Raw genomic sequence first — 14,506 nt, 5'->3', positions numbered from 1 at the left:
TCCATACCCGCAGCTATAAGCCGCAATGTGGAAAAAAGTAAGCTGTGTGTACCCAAAAGAGTCCTTTCTAGGAACGATTTATTATGTATATATTTATACAAAATCTATGTGACTTGCCCCCCAAGGTTTCATGTTGTAACCGCGGCTGGAAAAGTCAATGACCTCTAGACGCAGCTATGAGTGAGGAGTTATTATGCACTTTACATAAGTCTTTTTACGTACTCTTTTCACTGTCTCCTTTGTTATTCATATTCTACGCTCAATCACAGTAAGAAAAGCATACAATCCTATAACCGCGGCTATATAACCGCGGCTACTGAAAATGGAGCAGCATTGGTATGTTTATGATCGTGTTTAGGAGTAGCAATGACTGGGGGGTGTTTGTTCGCGGCCATACCAGACCCACCCAAAGGTAGCCACGGTTATGGAAATATTTTGGATTTTGGGAAAAATAATTAAATGTGGGCGGTGTTGAGTGTAGTGTTTGTAAGCGGTTATTGTAATATTGAAATACTTTTTATTCATTAATACATATAACTGTACATACTTGAAAAAGGTCAATTTGTAACCAAAGTTTGTTAAAAACACGTTTATTTGGCGGGGGTGTGGTTGTGGGTTTTCTTTTTTTTAGTTGGAACACATGATACATCTTCTTTAGCACAAATGTCTGGATTTTTACTGTCCATGATTTGTCTTATATTTTCAATGTGCTTTCTGATTGATCATACTTTTTTTGAAAATAATAGTTGTTTTAATTCTTTTAATGAATCCATGATTCGTTTCATAGGTAGTTCCTGTGGTGCTTCTTGTTTTATTCTTTGTGATACTTGGATAAATTCTTCATCTGTTTGAAAATATTTGAAATATTTTGAAACATTTGAAGATAGAATACACTTTAAAAACATTTGTTTTGGTAGTATAGACACTTGATAGTAAGTAGATAAAGTGCATTTGTTTGGTGATTGATATTTGTTCCTTAAAATATTGTTGGTCTCATTTTACATAAATAAAAAGAATGAACTTACAAAATCTTCTGATTGTTTTTCTTCAGTGTGTTCCTTTTTAATTTCTTCCTCTGTAGGATAATTGTCCTCCAGCCATTGTATGTAGTTTACCATTTTAGTTGAGTACAGAGAAATACTACTTGTCACTTCAGAATTTGGAATAAGCAATGGAGGAAGAGTACATGAGGAGAGAAGGTGCAATGTTTGTATTTACATTCTTATTGGTTGTTCATTGTCTGTGGGGTGGGTGACTGCCAATTGGATGTCACGTACCTTAGATGCTGTTGAATTGTTGAACCTATCAGAGAATGTATTTTTTGAGTGATGTTTTATATGCCAATAAAACTGTAGATTATATTGTATTGAGAGTTTTTCTACATAGAACATTTTTGTTGCTTGAGAGTAAGGTATAGTTGTAGGCGATTGTGCTATTGTTGGTGTTATATGTATTGTTTGATTGGATATTTCAAACATGAAGCCAATTTCAGAAGGAGAAGATCTTCATTGTTCAGAAGACTCTGGGAATTTGAGAATTTTGAGAATGGGGTTAATAGTGATGGTGCGGACATAGGTGATGGGTTGTCAAAGCATTGGCTTACACAGTTTTTTTGGTTCTATAATATTGTTAACATGGAGTGTTTGAAATGAAAGGTTTATGTTGAAATTGTGGAGAACTATTTTTAACAGGTGGATAGGTTTCTTTTCTCTTCGGGAAAAGAAAATGAATTAATCATCTGAAGAGAGCACAGAGAAATGTTCCAAGATTTTTGTGAAGTGCAATAGAGGTAAAGAATATTTCTCTAATTAAAAATATATTTTTGGGATATATATTGGTAAAAGAACCCAAAGGCTCTTTTAAGAGCCACCCAGAGAACTTTTTAAGTATATTGGAAAAGGAAAATACCTTTGATGCCTTATTAATAAAAAATATCTGTGGTTACAACAGCATCCAATGAATCATCATGCCCTGTGAGACGGATTATAGTCACAGGTACCCATAAACCAATGTGACATGTATTTTTGGTGGGTATCGGCGCGTCTATGACTATCACCTTATCCACAGGTAAAACGGTACCAATTCTTGTGCATTGATCATGATAGTTCATGAATTTTACAGTACACAATTCTATGGGCCTCATTCCGAGTATGGCGGTAAGGGATACCGGTCACCGTTAACGAGACCGGTGCCGGTAATCCCTTACCGCCACATTCCGAGTTCCCTTTGCGCCCTCGTCCCTAACGCCTGCTTTTAGCAGGCGTTAGGAACGAGGGCGCAAAGGGGCTTTTAAGCCAATAACGGTGACCGTAAAGTACGGTCACCGTTATTTGCAATTTCCCCATTCCCATTGAGCCCTATGGGGGCTCATTTGGGAATGGGGAAGAGCCCTGGGGAATGGGAAATTACCGCCCTGGTCAACTCGGAATAGGACGGTAATTTCCCATTCCACCAGGGCGGTGCCGGTACGGGTCCGGCGCCGACAAAGGCGCTAATAGCGCCATTGGTTAGCGCCAGACTCGGAATGAGGCCCTATGTGTGTTCCTGATTCTATGCCCTCATGTGTGCCTTTATGGTGTTTTAATTGTTACACATTGTCAATATGTCTTTTTGAATCAGTATAAATGTTACAGGTAGCCGCGGCTACTGGTGGTTGACTCAATCAGCAGCTATGAATGCTCTAATTGTACGTTTTAATTTCCCGGTGGGCTTTGGTAGCCGCAGGTATGAAGCCACTCATTGTACCCACGCTTATACCTGTATTTTGGTGCAGTGATCCTATTATTTTATGGATGTTTTAGCACAGATTTTTACATCTGTTTCTGTGTGGATGTTCTCTTCTCAAGGCATGTGTGATTTAAATTTGAAACCTTTGCAATATGTGATTTCCAGCACAATATGCACGTGTACCCGCGTCTATAGGGGGGACCTCGATGTGTAACCGGTGTTATAGCCGCGGCTATGTAATTTGCAAAATTAAGAAAAAAATGTGATTTAGTTGCTGTTGATGATGTTCTACACAGTATTCTTCAGAAAGATTGTGTTGGGGTTTATTGACTGTTATAGGCTGCAATAAAAATGTTTTGAGCATTTTACTTGTTTGTTTTCTACAGTCCTCTTTTTGTGATATTGATTTCTGAAAGTTATGAAAGTGACCTTTTTGTGAACCTTTGGCATTTTGATTCCAGAACTCAGAGTTTGCACATGTTCTGTGTTTGGCTATTGTGAAGACCTATTCATTATTTGGAGCAGCTGAAGGTGAGTGATTGATTGTTTTTCTATATTTTATATATGCTATGAATTATTGTATTTTTAATATAAATTCAGTATGTTTAGGTGTAAGTTCATATGTATTGATTGGAAGGTAGCGTTTCCATATTTGAGTTCAGTATTTTTAGGAGAGTAATGAAGCAGTCTCACATGTTATTCTATGGTTATGTGTGACAAAAAATATATCTGCAATTAAAGGTTGTTTCTCACTGCCATTGGAAGATGTGATATGAATGGGGTTGCATCAGAAATCTTAGTGTGAACCAAGCAGCATAACTGTATGACAAATATTGCCGCTGTGTATGTGCTTTGTAGTTAGATATTAAGTTGTTTTCTGTGTACCTATATTGATGATTTACTACTGTGTTAGTATTGAATGTGTCTTTAAATTTGAGAAGTTTTATGAGGCAGTGCACCTGGTTTGACAATTTTCTTTTGCTTATTTGTGGAGATTTGTGGATTCTGCTAGCTTATTGTGAAAGTTCATTTGAAAAGTTAAGTTTGGAGTTAACATTTCTTCTCTTGAGAAGTGGTATGGGAATTGTACTGTGATGTTATGGCTAGAGTATGCCAGGTATCATTAACATTTTTTGGTATTTACCAGGTAAATAGTTTGTGAGAAATTATGAAGCAAATGAAGAAGAGGAATTCATAGTGGCCAAGTGAGAAGGGTCTTAGAGTTTCCATTTAAGCTTTTATGCAATAATGTTTAAAATGTGTTTGTCTGTTTCTATATAGGTATGAGCTTGTAAATGACATGGTTTATGCATACATTTCTCTTAATACATTTATGCTTTATGATGAATTGTTAGGTTAACAAAGAAATTGCTACTGTGGTGTATACAATCAACTCACTATTAATTTAGGTTTATCATTCAAAAAATGTACTGTGCCAAACACAGACATATCACAACCCGAGAAACTTGCCCACCTAGTGAAACTCTACTTTTCTAAACTTAATTATGCTCTATGAGTTGCTGAATATCATCCCACATTACTCAAGCACTTTAGAGGAGAGATCTCCATGGGGCATTTTTTATACTGCAGTATTTCCACTCCCATTTAATTGTTGGTAGTAATTTAGCAATAGTAATTAGCAACCACACTTGGCAGTTTCACAATTTACTTGGAAATGGTGTACTTTGGAAGGGTGGAAACATATTTGGGTTTCATGCTATGTAATCTCATATGTTGTTATGCAATGCACTGACATAGCGAGATGTAAAACGAATAGGGGTGCATAGTAACTTGTATAATTAAATAAGCTGCATACATCTAACCTTGATGCAGTGTTTGTGCTTTGAAGTTGGATAGCAAGCTCTTCACTATGATCCCATATTTGTAACTACTTTTGTGTTAGATTTGTGGACTATTTTGAATGTGGCTTTAAATATGAAAAGTGTTATGATGGACGGCAGCTGATAAATGCTAACTTGGTTTTGATGTTCATTTATTTGTGGTAATTTAGGAATTCTGCCATGTTACAGGGAAACTTCATTTCAATTGATAAGTTTCCAGTGAACATTTCTTCTCTTTAGAAGTGGTTTGGGAATTGTACTCTGAAGTATTGGTTACAGTATATCCGGTATTACTGAAGAAATGTTCAGTGGGGTGGGGGCAAATTGATGTGGTTCGCTAGGGTAGCTTTCTGGGGCTGCCCAAGGTACTTGGTCATTCAAGCCCTAGTGAGAGTGGGGACGGGCAGTGGAGGGAGGACATACATGCTGATATTTTGTTGAGTAGCAGTAGTTGTGATTAGTTTGTAGGTGAAATTCAGGATAGCGGTTTAGGCTATTGGGTCTATAAGGTTTGAATAGGTGCAAACAGGTGCGGTGCTTGACTTTGCATGCTCTTTGATGAAGATGCCTATGGAGGACTGATTAAATGGGTGGTGGGAGAAGCAAGGGTGTCGGAGGGCCCACTTATGTGACTAGCTGTATGCTCAATGCTGTGTGCATGAAGTTGGCCTACTGTTCTTAAGTAGAGGCTTGTAAGGCATAAAAACTGGAGCTGGGTGGAACAACTAGGTGGCAGTGCATTATCCTGCAGCTCTCTTCTTTTCTCATCTTCCTCATGAATTGAGGATATAGCATAGAATGTTTTTTTACTGTTTGTTTGTATATATGTATGAGCTTGCAAATGGAATATTTTATGCATACATTTCTCTTAATATGTGCATGCTTTATCATTAATTGTTAGGTTAAGAAAGAAATGTGCACTGTGGGGTATAAGATTAGCTCATTTTTCATTTCAACTTATTATTCAAATAATGTACTGTGCCAACCACAAATATATCACAACCCGACCAAGTTAATGTCCACCTAGTGAAACTCTACTTTTCTCATCTTATGTACACTATATGGGTTGATGAATAAGATCCCACATTACTCAAGCACTTAGAGGAGAGGTCTACATGGGGCATTATTTTATACTGCAGTATTTCCACTCCATTCTAATTGTTGGTAATAGTTTAGCAATAATAATCAGCAAAAATATCTGGCAGTTTCACAATTTGTTTGGAAATGATGAACTTTGGAAGGGCAGGAATGTATTTGGGTTTCATGCTATGTAATGTTGTATGTTGTTACATAATGCACTGACACAGGGAGGTGTAAAATGAATAGGGGTGTGTAGTAATTTGCATAATTAAACAAGCATCATACCTCCACCTTTGTAAAGTATTGCTGCTGTGCTTGGATAGCAAGCACTATGATCCCATATTTGCAAGTACTATTGTCTTAGATTTGTGTATGATTTCAAATGTGGCCTTAAATATGACAAATCGTGTGATGTGTGTAGCTGATAAATGCTAACTTGGTTTTGATGTTTGCAAATGTTATTTTTTTACCCCAGGTAATTAATGGATTTCGTCATGTTACAGGGAAAGTTAATTTCAATTGGTAAGTTTCCAGTGAACATTTCTTCTCTTTAGAAGTGGTTTGGGATTTGTACACTGAAGTTATGGTTACAGTATGTCAGTTATTACTGAAGAAATGTTTAGTGGGATGGGGGCAAGGGTATTATAGATGTGGTTTGCTAGGGCAGGTTTTTGGTGCTGTCCAGGGTACTTGGCCATTCAAACTGTAGTGAGAGTGGGAATGGGTAGTGGCGGGAGGATATAGAGGCTGATATATTTTGTTGAGTAGCAGTAATAGTGATTAGTTTTTATGTGAAATAAAGGATAGTGGGTCAGGCCATGGGCCCTATGATGCTTGAATAGGTGCAAACAGGTGAAGTGCTTGCCTTTGATGTTCTTTGATGAGGATGCCTAAGGAGGAGTGATTAAATGGGTGGTGGGAGGAACAAGGGTGTGGCAGGGCCCAGTTATGTTACCAGCAGTATACTGAATGCTGTCTGCATGGAGTTGAGCTACAGTTAAATAGAGGTGTGACAACTAGTTGGGTAGAGTAACTAAGTGACATTGCATTATCTTGCAGCTCTTCTCGTACCACCTGCTTCATGAATTAAGGACACATTAGAGATGCATGAATGGTAGGTTGGTACATCAAAGCAAAGATGTGTAACAGATTATCGTGCAACACTTTTATCAACGTGAATTAAGACATTATGTTTATTTATGACATGTTTACTGTGCTTAGGTCTAAGATGCCCAGTTTGCACATTTAGTTTATAGTGGTCAATTAATGCAAAGAGAGAAGAGCATGTGCCCTTCTTTCAAATTTCTCATGAAGGAATGGGTTTTGTTTAGTAGGCGGACATATTTTTTGTACATTAGCCTCACACGATTGGAGAAAGTGTGTGAAAGATTGCATGTAGTGTAAATAAAACGAGCAAAGTAGAGTTTGAATGGATGGTAACTGCGTTTCCCAGTTCATGATGCATTTGTGGTTGGAACAGTCCATTATCAAGATGGTAAGACTGCGTGACACCTGAGGTAATTGTATAAGTGAGTGACCATTTGTTGAAGAGCCGTAGAAATCATGATAAGGGATGCATAACTATAGCATAACACATGCTACTGTTTGAACCCTCTCAAGAAAGCAATGAAATTAAATATGGAAACCCCTACTTTACAAGTAATACCTATAAAGTTTATTCAATTACAAACCTAAATATAATGAATACATGTTATATAAAGAAGAATTCATGTTATGCACTGAAATTATAAAAAACACGACTGACCGTCGCCATCCTAATTCTTTTTTTACAGCTTTTTGAGATGCCCTCAAGAAAGTAACAAAACATGCCATAAGAAAGATACGTGTGCAGGGAAGTGAATTTTTGAAGTATAACATTTTTAAAAGTGTTCTTAAATCTGTAGATACAAATAATGTAGATAATACAACAGTACCTGTTATTGATGGCAACTTTTGTGACGTGTTTGGTGGAGAGTGGAAACACACTTCTCATACAGAAATACTGTTTAATGAGGAAAGTTGCATTCAAGGAAATAATGATACCCTAGCTACTGATGAGAGTGGACGTAGCTATGAAGTCTGAAATGGTGCGATTTCTGAAAAGGAAGAAATCCTAAGGTCTGATAATACCAACATGGAAAGTGTAGGTCGGTCTAGAATAAAACCTAAAAAGCATTGGGAGGTATGGATGTGCAATTTTTTTTAGCAATATTGATACATGCTCTTGTAAAGTTTTAAAGACATTTTTGCAAGTTGTGCACAAAAATGATAATGTTCAAAGACAGATCAAGATGCGACAGAGAATAGATGACTGTACAGTTGATGAAAAAACAGGACTTCTGGGTCACTCTCTAGCTTGACTTGATAAAAGTATATGTAAGAGTCGGTTTCATCATATACAGATGCTGGATGCACATCATACTAAAATGAGATACATTCTAATCAAACTATATGAGTGCAAAACATCAAGTATGTCTCATGCACTTTTCAATCAAACACTTCTGACTGGAACTGTGGAAAGTTTAGTTTCTTCAATGTAAATAATAAATATGCATTTAAAAGAGTATGTACATAGGTGAAACACTTACACAAAGTGAAAATGATGATCTATACTTTCAAAGGATCTGATTATTCAACAGTATAAAAGAACATTGCAATGTTTGAGTTGTCTTCTACTAAAAGACCTGACATTGTTTTTATATCTTGTCAACACACTTTTTTATAAGTCTCAAGTGCAACTTGTGTACATTGAGGAGAACATTAAACACAGTGTACAAGATGTTTGGAAATAACTTTATTTGTATTTGTTTGTAGAAGAACAATTTGACACAAGTGAGGCACTTTATGTTTGTAGATACTGTTGGGTTTTATAATTAAAGAAGTATTCCTTCTAGAAGTGTCTTGAATGACATGGTGGTGGCCGATAACCCTGTTGTGCTTCAGAAATAAAAAATGTTTTAGTGATAACATTGCAAACTGTTCATCCTTTCCAGGTTGGTAGATTGCAAACAAATATGTCAAATATGCCTAAATAACATTAGTGCAAGTTGTGAGAGGCAAAGTTGTGTATTTACCTCTCAATTTGGAAGAAAATGTGACTACACTAGGAGTGAAGCATGACATTGCAGATTCTTTGTTTGTTTTATTAAATGGTGTTGCCACTAAATAGAATATTAGTTGGCAATAGCTCATAGATATTGGAAAGGTGAAAAATGCATTGGTGTTTCTATTGGAGCACAATGATTTATACAAAGGCAGTCTGAATGTACCAGAATTGTCTATGCTTGATGTTGAGTCAAGAGAAAAAAGCAGTGAAGGTCAGTTCCAATGTCTATCTTTTGGAGAAGGTTTGTATGGACATTACACTATTCAACCTCTACACTCACCTGATGTCATGGGTGACAGTTTAGAATTGTATCAAATGAAAGCAACAAAAGGTGAACCAATCAGTGTCTGGGAAAAGACATTAGAAGTTTGTTGTTTCCCTATGCTTTTTCCTATTGGTACAGGATGTAGATTGGGTGATCAGAAGCATGAAATCTCTTCTTCAGAATAACGTTGTACAAGAATGTATTCTGAAGATTTCAGATTACGCACCAATGTTGAATATATTTTTCACTTATTGTATGAAAGTGAATTTTCAACATTATGTTATGCTGTTGCTCATACACTTCAGACCAGAACTAGATTTCAAAATCTTTCTGCATGTGAGATGCTGCAACAGTTGAAAGAAAAAAATAGAGGATAAACTTACCAATATTCTTGCTACAATGAGAGTAACCAAGAAATATTGGTATGGTAGATGCTCCAAGGTTAGATGCATGATCAGAAACTTGGGGCCCCCCAACTTGGTTTGTGACTAAGTTGGCGGAGTAGGGTTGCGATGATCCTGCAGAGTGGATCTGTGAAAGTAATCCAATGAAAGAAGACATAGAACACATGACACAAGGGGAATTGTGTTCCATGGACCCTACGCAGTTCTTTAATTCATCGCAGATTGTTAGCTACGTTACACTTTACATGTAACAAAGAAAATGGTCCATTGAGGATTGATGATTTCTTTTGGAAGAAAGCGTACCAAGCACGTGGGGCTCCACAAATACATATGCTGTTGTGGATTAAAGTTGATCCTCAGTTTGGTAAAGAAAGTCATGGCTGTGTGATGGAGTTCATAGAAAAATATGTGAATGTTGATCTATGGAACAAAGTGGAACGGTTTCAAAGGTACTCATGTAGAAAGTACTGTCAGGGAAAATACACAAGCAAAGACAAGTACTACACAGTGCATATCTGGCTTTCCAAGGCATGTGACACCAGTTGGTTCTGTAAATAGTTTGATGTCATCTGTTTGACACCATGTTATGGGTAAATCACCAAGAAATACATAGTTAAAAAGAAATAAGGACTGCCAATTCATTAATGGTTAGAATCTTGTCCTTGATTAGCTTTGGGGTAATGTGTAATTGGGTACTTCGCTATTTTTGTTTTCGGGGGACCAGTACAGTTGCGGGAAGAGTGCAAAACATGTACAAAAATGGAGATGAACTGGTTACCCCGCCCTGCATCCACTTGATTGGGTTGTTCACCACCAAATAACGTGTGTTGTGGATTTTTTAATTTCTCACTGTATATCAACAAACAGATTCCTTACAGAAATAGTTTATTCAATACTTGGAAAACAAATAAAAACAACACCTTGTAGTAATAATATATATGTATAGAATGTTCAACTTCTTATCATCCAATTAAAGGTTTTTCTGAGAGGTGTTAGTACGTGACTTGAGTTCTTATATAACATGTCCAATGGTTTGTGAAATTCTTCATACAGAACAAAAATCAGGCTATACAGTCATGTTCTTCACAAAACACTTATTTTTAGATAGTGATATTGGGAAACAAAATAATGTACAATTCACAGAGTCAATTTTTTACACAACAAGGAGCACCTTAAACTATGGTCTCCAGGTAGATGAGGCTCTTTAGTTAGGCCTCATAGATGGTCTACATATGTTTCGCCCTTATGTCTATTAGGCGTTATCTCTAACGCTTTTTGTCTATATTTTGTTGGGCCTTCTTCAGTACAAAAGAATTACCATTACACCTTGAAGTAAACAAACAGATCACTGTAATTAAAACCGATGAAGATTGATATAGATCATCTTTGTTTTTTCAGATTTATCTCATGGTGGAGAACACCAACCTGATTTTCAATACATTCGGGTACGGGCTCATGTATCAAGCTAACTTCTTCTGTCTTGACTGAGCAGATATCTTGAAGCAGATATCTTACTATTATCTGCCAATTAAAAACATATTTTTTCTGCCTCATATGTTCAGAAGCTTTTTGTTCTGTACTAACCTGATTTTGCAGGTTGTATTCTAGCCAGAATCTGTGTTCTCATTCTTCACCAGTGTTTTTCTTTTTTCTTTTTATCCCCTTGTATCATATGTCTGAAAACAAAAATGCGCGTTTGTTAGACATGTCTCTATATGTTTTATTTACAGACTGTGTGTTGCTCTTTTATATCTTTATGGTAGCACATTTCTCAGCACGTGTGGTTCAGCTGTTCAGTAAATTGATCTAGGGACTGATATTTCTCCTCAGTATCTCTATATTTTTTTGACCTGGACGCACAACGGGTATGGAAGATATTGCTTCCAGGTTTGACATGTTTCCATTCTTTCCTTAACACGGCCTCTATTTGCTCGAGCTATATTCTTTTTTTAACTTTGTTTATTGAATAGTCATGTTAACAATCACATTTCACATTAGTATAAGTTTACAGTGTGCATTGTTTACTATTTTTAATCATATCTAGGTACATTTTGATGTCATGGCATCTAGAATCAGGAGCGGTCAACATCAGATGTCATGTTACATAGATTCCCTCTGAACCGGGCCCACATATCTTTTGGACGGCAGGTTTCAGGTACAGACAGTATAAATTGTTCTTTACATTCATTCACATATGTTAACTCTCGGAGGAAATCGTCTATTTTTGGTGCATTCTTCGATTTCCAGTACTTCAAAATACATTTCTTGGCTACAATGCATGCAACATTAATGAGTCTTCTTGTGGTCTATGCTTCTTTGCTAATATCTCTGGATGTTTAAGGGGGGACAGAGAAGATGGGATGAGTGTTATATCTTTCAGCCACGGTGCCCCGGAAAGAAACGATCAGGGGACACATCTAGTACACATGAAAAGCATCTGCTTGAAGGCTGCCACATTTCACACATTCACCCCTACATCCTTCCATAAATGTGGAGATTCGGCAGGGGTATAGTGCAACTGATTTAGGATTTTAAACTGTATTAGGCGTAATCCGCCATTTAGGGATACAGTTTTTGTCAATTGGCAGTATTTCCGCCATTGTACATCCCGTATAGTCGTTCCCACATTTATTTCCTAAGTTTCTTTAATCAAGTTTTTAGAAGGGACACATGATTGTTTCAGCCCTTATAGTCTGGATACTCCCATCCTCATGTCGTCTTTGGACAAAATGGCTTGTATACATTTGTGCGTATCTAGATCCTTCGGGAATGTCGGCCATTTCTTACTAAATGCAGCCCTCAAGCAATGGTATTGTAGCAGTTTTAACTGTCCCCCTCCAATAGTGCCTACAAAACCAGCTTGGGTAACAGATTCCCATCAGGGTACATGTCTCCTATTTTTAGGTGCTTCTCAGGATCCCAAGTTTTCTGCAGTGTCTCATCATATGTGGGAGAAATACCGGGAAAGCACCATAATGGGGCTTCTCGATCATAGGGTGTCTCTAGAAAGATTTTCCCAAAATTGTTTGACCATGCATTAACAGTGGTGGTAACCGGATCATAGGCACGGGTGTCTTTGTGTCGTGTATCGAATATGACAGATTGTAGCTCAGTAGAGGATGCAGCCGATCTCTCTAACGGAGCATATGTGGCTGTGTCCTCCGGGTCATACCAATGTTTAGCAAATTGGGCCTGCAATGCTAGGTAATAGAGCTCAAAGTCGGGTGCAGAGAGACCTCCGCTCGTGTGCGGCTCTGTCAGTTTATGCCACTTCATCCTTGCCACCCCGGGTCCCCACACGAACGCTGTGACCAAAGAATGGAGTTTGGTCAAAAAGGGTCTACCTGGCCAAAGGCGTATATTGCAGAAAAAGTATAATAGTTCCGGGAGGACTACCATTTTCAGGATTGCCATTCGTCGCTAGAGGGAGATTGGGAGTTTTGCCCACATCTGTAATGTCGCTGTTACGAGCTGCATATAGTTTTCGTAGTTATCTGCGTATAATGTTTGTCATTCTCTTGACACAAAAATGCCCAGATAGCGAACTCGGACATGTGCCCATTTGAACTTACTGATATTTGATGGGCCTACGGTGGTCTGAGACCCTAGATGTTGCTCCGGGTCTCAGACGTACAGAGAAGTGTCGTCAGCATAGAGTGATATTGTCAATGGAGACCCTCTTATACTAATCCCTCTATGTCGATGTATCAGTCGGACAAAGGCAGCCATGGTCTATGGTAAGGGCGAAGAATATTGCGGAAAAAGGACATCCTTGCCTGGTACCTCTGCCAAGGAGAAATACTGCTGATAAGGTTCAGTTTGTGAGGACACTTGCTCCCGGGGTATTGTATAGGAGTCGGACACAGCTTAGGAAGGGCCTACCCCAAAGCAGCGTAGAACCGAGAATAGATATTTCCAGGATACCGAGTCAAATGCCTTTTTGGGGACTAGGGCTGCTAAAACTGCTTTCGCCTCTGGGTTTACCTGAGCCATCGCTTCGCACAAACGGCAGAGGTTTAGGGCAGTGGATCGCATGGGGATAACCCATACTTGTCTGGGTGCACTAAGTGGGGCATGTTGGGGAGGAGTCTAGTTGCAAGGATCTTAGCGAATATTTTTGCATCCGTATTGATTAGGGATAGGGGTCTATAGGAGGCCATAGCATATGGGGGGACGGTGAGGTTTTAATAAGACTGTGATAATAGTTTCCTGCATCATCTCTGGGAGAGTGCCCAGCTCCAGAGCTTCCTCTCCTACCCCCAGTAGGATCGGGACCAATTGCTGATGGTATTCTTTGTATAGTTCAATACGCAGGCCATCGGATTGGATCTAGGCGCCTTCCCAGATGCCAGTGCTTTGATGGCACTAACAATTTCTTCCTGAGTAATGGGTTGTTTTAGAGTGAGTTTGACCTCAGGCGATATCACAGGGAGACCCAGTTTATTCAGATAGTTCATCTGTCATGACTTCATCCTGTTTAGAGTATAATGCAGAGTAGAATTGTGTAAACCCTTTAGTCATGTCTTTCTCTTGGGTCACCATGGCACCGTTTATAGCTTTTATCCCAGCAATGGGATTGTGATAATTTTCGGCTTTTAACATGTTGGCTAACGACATGCCCACTTTATCCCCTTCATCATATCTACGTGCCCTTACTGGGGTAGTCATGTATAACACCTCCCTTTCTGCCATTTTGTGGAATTCGCCCATTAATTTGTTAATGTGTGCTAGGGTCTCCTTCTCTTGTGTAGTACTATAGTAGTTTTCTTGGTATCTGAGCTGGGATTCAACTTCACTAAATTCTTTTCTAACGTTCTTGAGTAGTCCTGTGGTTTTGTCCATAAGGATATCTCTAATCCAGACCTCAAAGGTCTCTCAGTGTACTGATTGGGTACCCACTATTGATGGCAATGAACTCCACATTTCTATGTATAGGGCTTCGGTCACATTGGGGTCTCTAAGGATCGCAAAGGACATCCTCCATCTTTGTGCGGTTAAGGCGGAGTCTTGCAATTCAAGGCTTAAAACGATTGGGGAGTGATCAGATAATGTGTGTGGAAGGATAACACAGCTCTGTTTCATG

This window comes from Ambystoma mexicanum, chromosome 7p (genome assembly GCF_040938575.1).
Source record: "Ambystoma mexicanum isolate Mex_15411 chromosome 7p, UKY_AmexF1_1, whole genome shotgun sequence".
Taxonomy (NCBI): Eukaryota; Metazoa; Chordata; class Amphibia; order Caudata; family Ambystomatidae; genus Ambystoma; species Ambystoma mexicanum.
Note: the sequence above shows the minus strand (reverse complement) of the source record.